Source organism: Coenobita brevimanus, chromosome 55 (genome assembly GCF_032717465.1).
Source record: "Coenobita brevimanus isolate Jiangsu-jjx chromosome 55, ASM3271746v2, whole genome shotgun sequence".
NCBI classification, from domain to species: Eukaryota; Metazoa; Arthropoda; class Malacostraca; order Decapoda; family Coenobitidae; genus Coenobita; species Coenobita brevimanus.
Window position 1 is genome coordinate 2,708,615 of NC_137008.1, and position 11,844 is coordinate 2,720,458.

Here is an 11,844-nt window from a genome sequence, read left to right on the forward strand (position 1 = left end):
GTGTTAGGTGGAAGGGGAGCAGGAAAACAATTGGCAGGGGTGGGAAAGGTGACAGGGGAAGCAGGGGACGTAGTAAGAGTAGGGGAGGTGGTAGAAGTGGAAGAGGAGGTGGTGGGTGTGGATGGGGAAGTGTTAAGAGTGGAAGGAATACGCATGCATCAGCAGTGGGAGAAGGAGGTGTGGGGAATGGAAAGGGGAGTTGGTAGGGGCTGGAAGGGTGACGTGGTGGGAGTGGGAGGGGGTGGAGGTGAGAGGGGGAGATAGTTGTAGTGGGGAAGGTGGTGGGATTGAGAGGGGAGGCAATGGGAGTGAGAAAGGGATTTACGAAGAGCGTTCTGGAAGTTAAACATACTCTCTGAATTACAGTTATGTCTTTCTTATTGTATTCATCCCACCACTAGCCGACTTTATCCAGCATACGGTATATCTGTTAGTATTGGGTTAATGGGTAATACTGATGTAAGTAATGGAGGTTATGTGCTTGATATACAATTAGATGATGGGAATGAACGAATGCAATAGGTTAGGATTAATGCTTACTGATGACAAGAGGTTCATTGATCTAGATAATCAGTTTTCGTACCCCATAGTCCATTCCAGATTAGTATTACACTCAGCCAGACTCACACCTTTCCACACCTGCCCACATTAGCTCACTCTCTATCACCTGCCCACACTAGCTCACTCTATCACCTGTTCACACTAGCTCACTCTTAACCCTATCACCTGTTCACACTAGCTCAATCTACTGTAGCACCTGCTCACACTAGTTCACTCTGTCTCTATCACCTGTTCACACTAGCTCACTCTGTCTCTATCACCTGTTCACACTAGCTCACTCTATCTCTGCCACCTGTTCACACTAGCTAACTCTATCTCTATCACCTGTTCACACTAGCTCACTCTATCATCTGTTCAAACTAGCTCACTCTTAACCCTATCACCCGTAAGTATAGTCCCTTCCGAATCGCAATTATAGTTCCAGGTGATGATGTTTGAGTGACGGGGTATGGGCAGGTGTGGAAAGGTGTGCGTTGTACCTGAGTGTAATTTTGATATACAGGGAACTATACCAGTGTCCTAGATCCGCATTCTCGTTTATTAAGGAGTCTCCCTAGCACCTTTTCCTCAGCGATTTATTTCCGGATCCGGCTGGTTAGCATCATTTTGCACCTTATTTATGCAGAGTATGGCGATATTGGAATGATTTAAGCAACGAAAAAGACGATAGTAACTTAAAGCAAAATAAATCGCTTAGGAAGAGGCGTTAGGAAGCTTCTTGAACCGTACCAGTAAAGTGAGCTTTGTGAGCGCGTGACGAGCGAGCGAGCGTTTGTACATACGCCTGTCGTCATAATTTCATCTTAGCGTAAACATTCGACATTTCTGGTGATGTAGTTGAATAATAACAGGTTATAATTGAGCTAAATCATTTACTCTCTTTTTTCTCTCTCTCTCTGTCTCACACACACACACACACACACACACACACACACACACACACACACACACACACACACACACACACACACACACACACACACACACATGAGCGCGCTTGCAGTCAACAACAGGAAATCTTTTTAAAAATTTCCTAGCGGAGCATGTCAATTGAAGCCCTCGGTACCTTCCCTTGTAAAGCTGGGATTCCAGGGGGTTTCTTTGGTCTCTTGAGTAGACATATTGCTAAAAACAACATTTATTGAATGTATCTATTGCCTGCTGAAAGAATCTCTGCTCTATCTCACATAGTATCACATAGTAGGAAAGCTTTTAATCTCTGGAAACCATTGCGGTCGGGCCGGGTCGTATCAGGCCTCTCATTTCTCAGCTGAACGTAAACATTGCCACGCTCGCTCGCTCGCTCGTAACTACAGGGAATGGGCGCTAAAGTACTGGGGAAAGATGAGAGATTCCAAAATTGAGAGGGGTGATGGAGATAGGGCGAGATTGATGGAGATAGGATGGGGTTGACCCTTCGGCAGAGTGACCTGGCCTGGGGAGGATAGTGGGAGTGGGTGAAGGGGGAGCGGCTTTCGGGGGGAGGGAGGTCACATGCCCTAAATTACCACTCCCCTGCCAACCTTCCCCACCCCCTCACTTCCCACTCCTTCCCATCATCCCCCCTCCCACTCCCACCACCTCCCCTCCCACTCCCACCACCTCTCCTCCCACACCGACTCCCATCATGTTTCTCCATCTCCACTTCCAGAAAGTGTTTTAGCTGTGACAGTGACTGAAATAGCGAGCAGTTTGGTATTTCTCACGCTACTAACCACACACACACACACACACACACACACACACACACACACACACACACACACACACACACACACACACACACACACACACACACACACACACACACACACAGAGAGAGAGAGAGAGAGAGAGAGAGAGAGAGAGAGAGGGGAACCAAGGGATGCACAGTGAGGGGAAGGGAATAAGAGGAAAAACGATGAATTGGAGAGGGCACAGGGGAAGGGGAAAGAGAGGGACTGAAGTGAAGGGTGAGGGGTAGGTTTGATCAGAATGTGTTAGTATCTTGTAGACAGGTTTTTGGTCAAGAGGGTGAGTTGCTTTACCAGAGTGAGTCACGTTGTAGATATGAGTGATTTGGGAAGGACAAAGGAAACGGGGATCACCAATAGGGGAGAGGGAAGAGGAGGAGGCGAAAATTGACCAAACTGACTGTCTCTCTTTGCTGATATGGCCTGAAAAGCGAGGAAAATGTGGGGGAAACTGTGGTGAACAGAGTGAAAGTAAGACTGACTTGTGTAGGAGGGCTTGGTGTCACAGAAGGTCAGAGATTTAAAGTTCACTCTCAAAAGCAAACCCCTCTCAGTACAGAATAATAAACACACAACAGTTCCAACTGCAGGCTTTTGTCGGGAGCTGGGCGTTGGTGTGGAGCATGCAGAGTGAGTTGGAAATCAAATATGGCTGTAGAAATAGAGTAAGGGTTCAAGGCATCAACGCACTGAAATATTATCGTCATGTCTGGGAGTTTAAGGGAATTTTCATGTAAGCGATATTTGATGATAACCTTATTGATGGTAGGTGCTTCTGCCTCTCTCTCTTTCTTTCTCTTTCTTTCTCTCTTTCTCTAGGGGATGTTGATGTAACGGAGACGCAGGTAAACTAAATATCTCAAAGCTGACCCCTCACCTGAATAATGGGTAACGAAAGCAAGGTTTGAAAAGAAAAAGAAGAGTTAACGAATTCGAAACAGATTTTAATGGCAAAATTTGTACTTGCAGTCGATTAATTTTTTTCCCCTTTAATCAGATTATTTTTTTATTTTTAGTTTTTTTTTTTGCTATCCAGATAATTTTTTTTTTTTTTCAACCAGACAGAGAAATTTAATTGAGAGGGAGTTAATGGAGACTATCTGTATTCGTAATTAGAATATTTGTGTAAAGTTATTGTAATCAGCTGTACGTAAGAGAGAGAGAGAGAGAGAGAGAGAGAGAGAGAGAGAGAGAGAGAGGAATTCAGCCATTGATATCCAGCCTGTGTAGGAAAGTGCCGAGGAGGGGACGGAGAGAGAGAAGGAGAGGGAGATTGAGGATGAGGAATGCAAGGGAGGAGGAGGAGGAGGAAAATAGGAAAGACGAAGGAGGGAAAATTAAGTTGAACAGGAAAATAAGGAGGAGGAGGAAGGGAGAAGAAGAGGAGGACAGACGAGCCAAATAAGGAAGAGGAAAAATAAGAGGGAAGAAGAGGAACATAAGAGGAAGAAGACAGGAGGGAAAAACAGAGTAAAACAGGAAGGAAAAAATGAAATGGGGAAGAGGAAGGCAAGGAGAAGGAAATGGAAGAGGAATGGGAAGAGGAGAAGGGAGGGAGAAGGAAGAAAAAAAGGTTAGATAGAATGAGGGGGAACAGAATTAGAGGAGAAAAAGAGGAAAAAAAAAAGAGAGAGGTAGACTGAGATGAAGGGCAGGATTGAAGGAAGAATAGCAAAGAAAACGGAGAACAGGGCTATATTGACAAGGGATACTACGATAAACTAGAAGGAGAGGAGGAGGACCGTGATGATGATGATGAGGAGGAGGAGAAGAAGGAGGAGGAGAAGGAGGAAGAGGAAGTGGAGGAGGGGGGTAAGGAGGAGAGAAAAATGTAGGAGGCACTGGAGGAGGAGAAGGAGAAGAGAAGAGAGAAAATGGGAAAAGTAAAGAAAACGAAGGATGCCTGAACAAAAGACGAAAGAAATTATGATGATGACAAAGAGGAGGACGAGATGGTGTGAGATTAAGAGGAGGACTATAAAAGGAAGAGGAGGAGGAGGATAAAAAGAGGAAAGATAAAGACTCTGGAAGCAGTAAGAGGAGGAGGAGAAAGAAAAGGAAGAGGGGGAGGAGAAGAAGAAGAAAGAGGGGGAAGTGAAGGAGAATAAATTGTAATGAAGGAACAGGGAAAACGAGACCAGCAGGAAAAAGAAGGAAGAGGAAAAGAAGGAGAGGAAGAGAGTGAAAGAAGAGACGGATTTCGTTTCGTAGATGAAAGACGAGGAAAAAGGAATAAGTTGAAAAGAAAGAGGAAGAAGAGAGAGAATGCTAATAGAACGACAGGGAAGGAAGATGTGGAGCCCAAGGACGATACTGGTAATAAGAGTGACGATGATAGTTAGACAGAGAATGTAAGGAATGTACAATAAGAAAACAGTATTGAAAGGCGAGGTAAAACAGCTTTCAACTTAACATCTCTTTCACGACTCTTAAAAATCATTCTCCTTCTGCCAGCGAATACTACTCATTCTGGGAGATACGGAGGGTGATGTAACCTATATCTTATCTTTCCTAGTAAAAAAAATATATATAAAAAAAAACAGTGTTCTATCAATTCGAATTTAGTACAAAAGAATGATATGGTAGTGAAGGGAATTAACAGGAATGTGTTTACAAAAGCAAGATGACGAAGGAGTGATTAGGTGATTGAGAAAGGACGAGAGGGAGAGGCAATGTTTCTCTCTCTCTCTCTCAGTCTATCTTTCTATCTATCTATCTATCTATCTCAATCTCCACCTCACCCTCAGGAGGCCAAGAAGGCGAGGCGAGGGAGTAGGTAGGTCGAGTCAGGTCATTCATATGGTAATGCGGATTCCCTCCCTCCCCTGACCTCCCCCTTGACCTCCCCCTTATCACTCTTATCACTCTTATCAGTTTTAAATCACTCTTATCAGTATTAAATCACTCTTATCAGTATTAAATCACTCTTATCAGTTTTAAATCACTCTTATCAGTATTAAATCACCCTTATCAGTATTAAATCACCCTTATCAGTATTAAATCACCCTTATCAGTTTTAAATCACTCTGTCGGGTTTAAATCACTTATTAGTTTTAAAGCACTATCGGGTTTAAATCACTCTTATCTGTTTTAAATCACTCATCTGTTTTAAATCACTCTCATCAGTTTTAAATCACTTATCGGTTTTAAATAACTTTTTAAATCACTCACTTTATCAGTTTTGAATCACTCACTTTAAATCACTTGATGCTAGTCACGAGGAAGTGCTGAGGATCTCGACTTGTAGTACTATAATTTTCCGCCAATGAACTACGTGTAAAAAACCACAAAACAACGAAAGTTTAGGCCAAGTTAAGGTAAAAGGAGTATAGTAATATATATATTTTTTATTTTCTTTGTTTTTCCTTCCTCCATTCATTTTCTCTTAAAAAAAAAAAAAAAAAATAGCGACAGGAATATGACTCTTTCCTGTCACTTCTTATTGCTTTTCTTTCCTTTACAGGTGGCTTTACATTGAGTGACAAGCCAAATGGTTTCCTGTAAGCCAAGAAACCATTTACAACGCTGGGTGGTAACCATATAACCAAACCATACTTGCTTCCTACGTGTCGGCAAGTGGGTTGGTGGAGGGTTAGTGCCCCTCCCCGTAAAACAAATAACTTGAAGTCAAATGGCCACCCCTTATGGGATTATGGCGTCTGGCAATAGATAGATAGATAGATAGATAGATAGAATATGACTTTTTTATGCGAGGAAGACGGAACCAAAGGCCATTAAGCCAAGCAAAAATGAAACTCTTACACTTATTTTGAGAAGTTTGAGGGGGGGGTCCTGTGATATATCTGTAGAAATTCTTATAATGCAACTACAGAAAAGCCTCATCATCAGCTACAGAGTCCCTAGATAACGTCTCTCTAGCTTGTCTCGATCTCGCCATTCCTATGCTATCCACCACCACCTCTCTTCCACTCCACAGTCAACAGGTGGTCACACACACACACACACACACACACACACACACACACACACACACACACACACACACACACACACACACACACACACACACACACACACACACACACACACACACACACACACACACACACACACACACACACACACACACACACACACACACACACACACACACACACACACACACACACACACACACACACACACACACACACACACACACACACACACACACACACACACAAAACCTCCTTGGCGGAAGTAATAAATATATAATTCCAGTTCACTATATAAACAAGTCCACGTATGCAGAATAATACCCTAATAATAAAAATAATAATAATAATAATAATAATAATAATAGTGATAATAATAATTAAAGATAATTACTATTTTTCTCTCTTCCAGGTCACCAAGGATTCGTCAATATCATCATGCATGTAAGGTTAGTTCGCCTCTATAAATATAAGACAATGCTGAATCTTGTTTCCTAAGGTAGTTTATTATTTTCCATTCATCCTATCCTATGTAATTTCCACGATTATTTTCTGTGCTTCCTGGTGGTCATTCTTGTATTTTCATTCTTGTATTTTCCTACGTGCTTTAGTTAGAGGGTTTGGTGGTTAAGGAGAGGTCTCCTGTATTCCACTAATTATCTTTAACTCTTACATATCGTTGTCATAGTCTGCCGTATAAGAAAATCCCCGTGAAAGAATGAAAAGGTCTGTTGCTGCCTATCTTCTCTGTGTGTTCTGTGTATTCCTTCCTACCTTATACTTATACTCTCCTTTTAGGCAGTATCCCCCTAAAAAATCTCTAAACAATCTCTCAGTAAACCTAATCCTTCCCTCCAAAGTTCAATCCTTATTCTACTCAGGAATTTCTCTTCGTCTTTCATACTTCCAGCTGCTTATCCTCGCGTTCCACTTCTCCACCATCTTCCTCAAACCTCCCTCCACATACCCTTCCACCTCACCCCGGGATTATTCCACATCCCTACGAAATAAGCCCCATATACAGTATCTCGATTTATTTACCCTCCACCACACTCCAAAACCCATCATCTTCCCCTCCCGAGAATCCCTCTTATATCTCGTTCCCTTTCGTCTTTCTGGAACCCTCAGCATCTCTGCACCCTTCTCAGCATCTCAGCATCTTTCTCATATATCCCTCTCATACTTCTTCTTTTTTTTTTTTTTTTACCTTCTTCTTCTAAGCCAGGATCCCACAGTGTACCGTGAAAAACAAAATAATAGAAATAGGAAGAAGAATCACTTACATTTTGCTCCATTTCCCCTCTTGTTCCATTCCACATGCCCTTTGCATTTTCAAACACTCTGGCGTTTCATTCCACAGTCCCCTCCCCAAATCTTGCTTCATCCCTCCCATTCCAGTCCAACGCCCCGCTCAGACTTCATTCCAGACTGTTCCATCCCACGCCATTGCTTCTTCGCATCCATCCCTAAATCATGTTTTGTCTATCCCTCTTTTGATTTTCCCTCCCATCTTGTCCACAGTTGATTATAATCCATAATGAACACTCTTCCCCCGCACTCTCAAGAATCTATTAACATCCCTCCCAATATTTTCGCTCGTAAATGTACTCTGTTTTGTTTACTTTCATCCTTTCTACGTCCTTAAAAAAAAAAATCCCCGTCATATATCCTTCCATTTAGGCTACTTCACTCCCTGTCCCTCACCATAATCCCTCCCAGTAACTCGCCTCGCCTCCTTCTCTAACCCACACACCCCACTTCAGAATCCCTCAGCGTCCCTCTCGATCCTTCTTTAGCCATTCCTCTCCCCTCCCCACGCCCCCCACGCCCCCCACGCCCGCTCTTTCCATGCGACCCCCTCAGCGGCGGGGGAGGGGGGGTCAAGTGAGTTCCTCCAGTCTGGTAGTGTCGTGTCAATAGCTTCGAGTCCCTTTGGCTGGCTGGACGTGGACTGGGAGAGGGATGAGAGCGCTGTTTGCCTCTCGTATTTGTCGAGAATACCGGCCCTTTGAGAATGGAGAAAAGGAAGTGGACGGATCTGAGTTTGTGGGCGGGCACGAGAGGGCTTGACACTCAATGCTTTATGCCCTGTGATTTTAATGTTAGATTTGTGAGGAAACTCGATGCCTTTAGTCCGATATCGCATGCTGCATTTATCCTTGCTTCTTCTTGACGAGTTTACTCAACTTAGGGAGGGTTTCTATCTATGGAGGGGTTTTCAAGGCTTCACATGTCTCCCCCGGCTTGAAAAATCTCGCCTATCCTCAAGAAAATTGTCTCAAAGTAGCAATAACTACAAGGAAACGACGCCGTCGAATTGAAGCGGTGGAGAAGGAAGACCATGTTGCGGCTACGATTCCTCGGTCTCCCCCTCCCTCTATCCTGGTGTTTTCGGGGACATTCTTACTTTATATCTCATTTATTGAACCCTTGATATAGCTTGGACATTTTACCGGGTCTACACTTTTCTTACGTACTCCCATGTGCACCTGCGTGGTCTTGCGTCATTGCTTTATCTTGCGCGGACCGTCTATTTCAACACGCATCAGCTGTTTTATAATCTCTTTTCAGTTTATACCCATTTCTCCTTGACCTTCAGTGGCTGTTCCGAAGAATCTGTCACTTAGTATACGAATTAATATAAAGCAGTGGTGGAAGAATTACCCAGAGAGAGAGTGTTGGTATGAACAGAAATGGTGAGGATGGTAAGAAACAGGAGGGATTGTATTTGATTGCATGGTGGTTGTGAAGCTTATTTAAACAGTGTATCTGATTGTAGAAGGGATGGTTTTGTTACCTGAGTATTTTTAAGTCCACTGCAATGAAGTATTTTACAATTTTTCGCCTAAACGCTGCCAGAATTGCCGTGACGTCTTTGGCCACCTCTCCCCGAGCAGACAGCGAAAAACTCATTATCATCGCTGTTCCTGTCGGCTTATCTAGACTGACAGGTAGTTTTTATTCCATAGGTTCCTTGCATAGTAACGTCTGTTTGTACACATGTTCCTTATTTACAGTACCATTGTATAGATCTACCAATAATAATGACAAACTGGGGTGTCGACAGAAAAATTCGCACCACTAACACCTCACGCTCTTTGCTACCACAGCATTATTGACGTTACTCAGTTGCTACTTTTGTATATTATCGTGGGTCAGTAATGTGTGCCACGATAAAGTTGAAGCAGAAGCATTGTTTGTGTGTGTATTACAATCACACTAATATTATACTGAACGGTATGTGGAAAGTTATAAACAGCTTCTAACGTCACAGCAGTCGGGGGTAGGATGCTGCATTATGTCTTTTCGTCGACTTGGGACCTTTATATTTACAATTGTGTATGGACAGATCGATATAGATAGATAGATAGATAGATGGGTGGATAGGCAGATGGATATAATTGCGAATATTGTCCTACTTTTCAGCTAAAATCATTGTTATTTACAAGAAATTTTGACCATCAGCCAGTCAGTAAGAGGAAGTTTATACGATGAGGAGGAAGGAAGAAAGGAATGGATAATCGGCATAGAGGGGAGGGGGAAAAGCGAGAGAGAGAGAGAAGGAGAGTATAAGATAAATGGCAGGAGAGAGAGAGAGAGAGAGAGAGAGAGAGAGAGAGAGAGAGAGAGAGAGAGAGAGAGAATGATACCGAAGAAGGAGCAAAGGGAAAGCAAGAATAAGGAAGGAATATAAAAGGATATGGACTGAGAAAGAAATAAGCTGAAACAAGAAGCGGTGCCAAGGCACAGAAAACCCGTCCCCTGCAGTCATTGTAGTGATGACGTATAAACACAACAGGATATCTAGTCAAAGATGTCACATATAAGATTTGGAGTAAATCTGGTGAAAATTGACGATTTTATGCTCATTTGATATTTTATGCCCGACCCACCTGACATTGACCCCCCTCCGCTAACTGGTGGGTGACCCCCATGATATAATAAGGCATGTTATAGGATGTAGATTTGAAAGATGCACCTTTAGGTTTTGGTTTCATGTCGATATGATGAGCTTGAAAGGAGTTATGGCGAAAAAACGATTTTTTAACTTTTTGTAAATTTTTGGGTTTACAACCTGGGCCTTGGCCCAATTTGGGCCAAAATTTAATCAGGTGATCAGAAGGTTATAGCCCATCGTCCCTGTAATTTTAGTCATAATCGCACCAATAGTATTCGCGCAAAGTTGTTAACAGACAGACAGACAGACAGACAAACAAACAAACAGACAGACAAACGGAGTGAAAACAATACCCGTCCCCAAACCCATCCGGGGCGGGGTTGGGTAATTAAGGTAAAAGGCAAAGGGATGAGGGATAAAAATGATGAGTGGAGAGAAAACGAATTATGAAGTAAGAATGAATGGCGCAAGGAAGCAGTGATTGCCCTTCCATCCCAGTCATCCTTTATCACAGACGTCCCATTCCACCTTAAATTTCCCCCGCTGTTTTCACTTCCTATCTCGCAAAGGGAAAGAAAAGGGAAACAGGGCCCCGGCTTATCTACAATTGAGTTATGGGGGAGTCAGCAAAAGGCGTCTTCCAGTCTTCCTCTCCCTCATTCCATCCTACGTATCATTCCTCTGCTGAATCTTCATATTTTTTTAGGACAGACTTGGCTGCCTTTTCCTTATCTCTTCTCCGGTCCATTTGCTTTCCTTCCTGCGTCGCTTGCTCCTTTTATTTTTCTTGTGTGTTTATTGAGGTATTGCATTTCTCTCTCTCTCTCTCTCTCTCTCTCTCTCTCTCTAAGTAAGAAATCCATCTCTGCTTGAAAAATGAGGCCTTAGGTTGATCACACACACACACACACACACACACACACACACACACACACACACACACACACACACACACACACACACACACACACACACACACACACACACACACACACACACACACACACACACACAGGAAAATACTAAAAATGAAGCTACAACTCATAAAACAATAGCACTTCCATTTTTTTTTCTTAGTTCTGAGTGACTAATTTCCGTGGAGCAAAAGTATATATGATTTATTTTGCGTCATGCACTGAAATGAGATCCAGTGGGAGGGAGGATATTCATTTCTGATACGAGAAAGTTAGAATTGTCACATTACTTTCCGTGACGCTAGTATATGTGTTTATGTCCCGCGTCTTCTGTGATGGAACAACCCTCCCGATATGAGGATCAGACCATGAGTGAGGAGAGACGTAAACAAAGAATCTGATGCCCCATTAGATCACCTCAACACCATTCCCTGTAGTGCCTATAAGTCGAGATGATTCTGGCACTTATAGATGCTTCAGGCAACAGTTCACAGAAATTCACAACCACTTATAGTATATTATGAGACGCACTGCAGAACTTATTATTGTTATTATTATTATTATTATTATTATTATTATTATTATTATTATTATTATTATACATCCATCCTTCATCCAAACCTATGTTGCCCCGTGAGGAGCGTAGGAGCCCGGGGCTAGGCAAGTTGGTCCTGATATTTAAGATGAGAGTGACCAGCCTCACTCATCCCTGAGTGGCATTATGTGAGCAATAAACCCCAACCACCCCTTGGATATAAACTTACACCGGCTCAGTCCGTTTGGAGCGCCTTAATTACCCACTA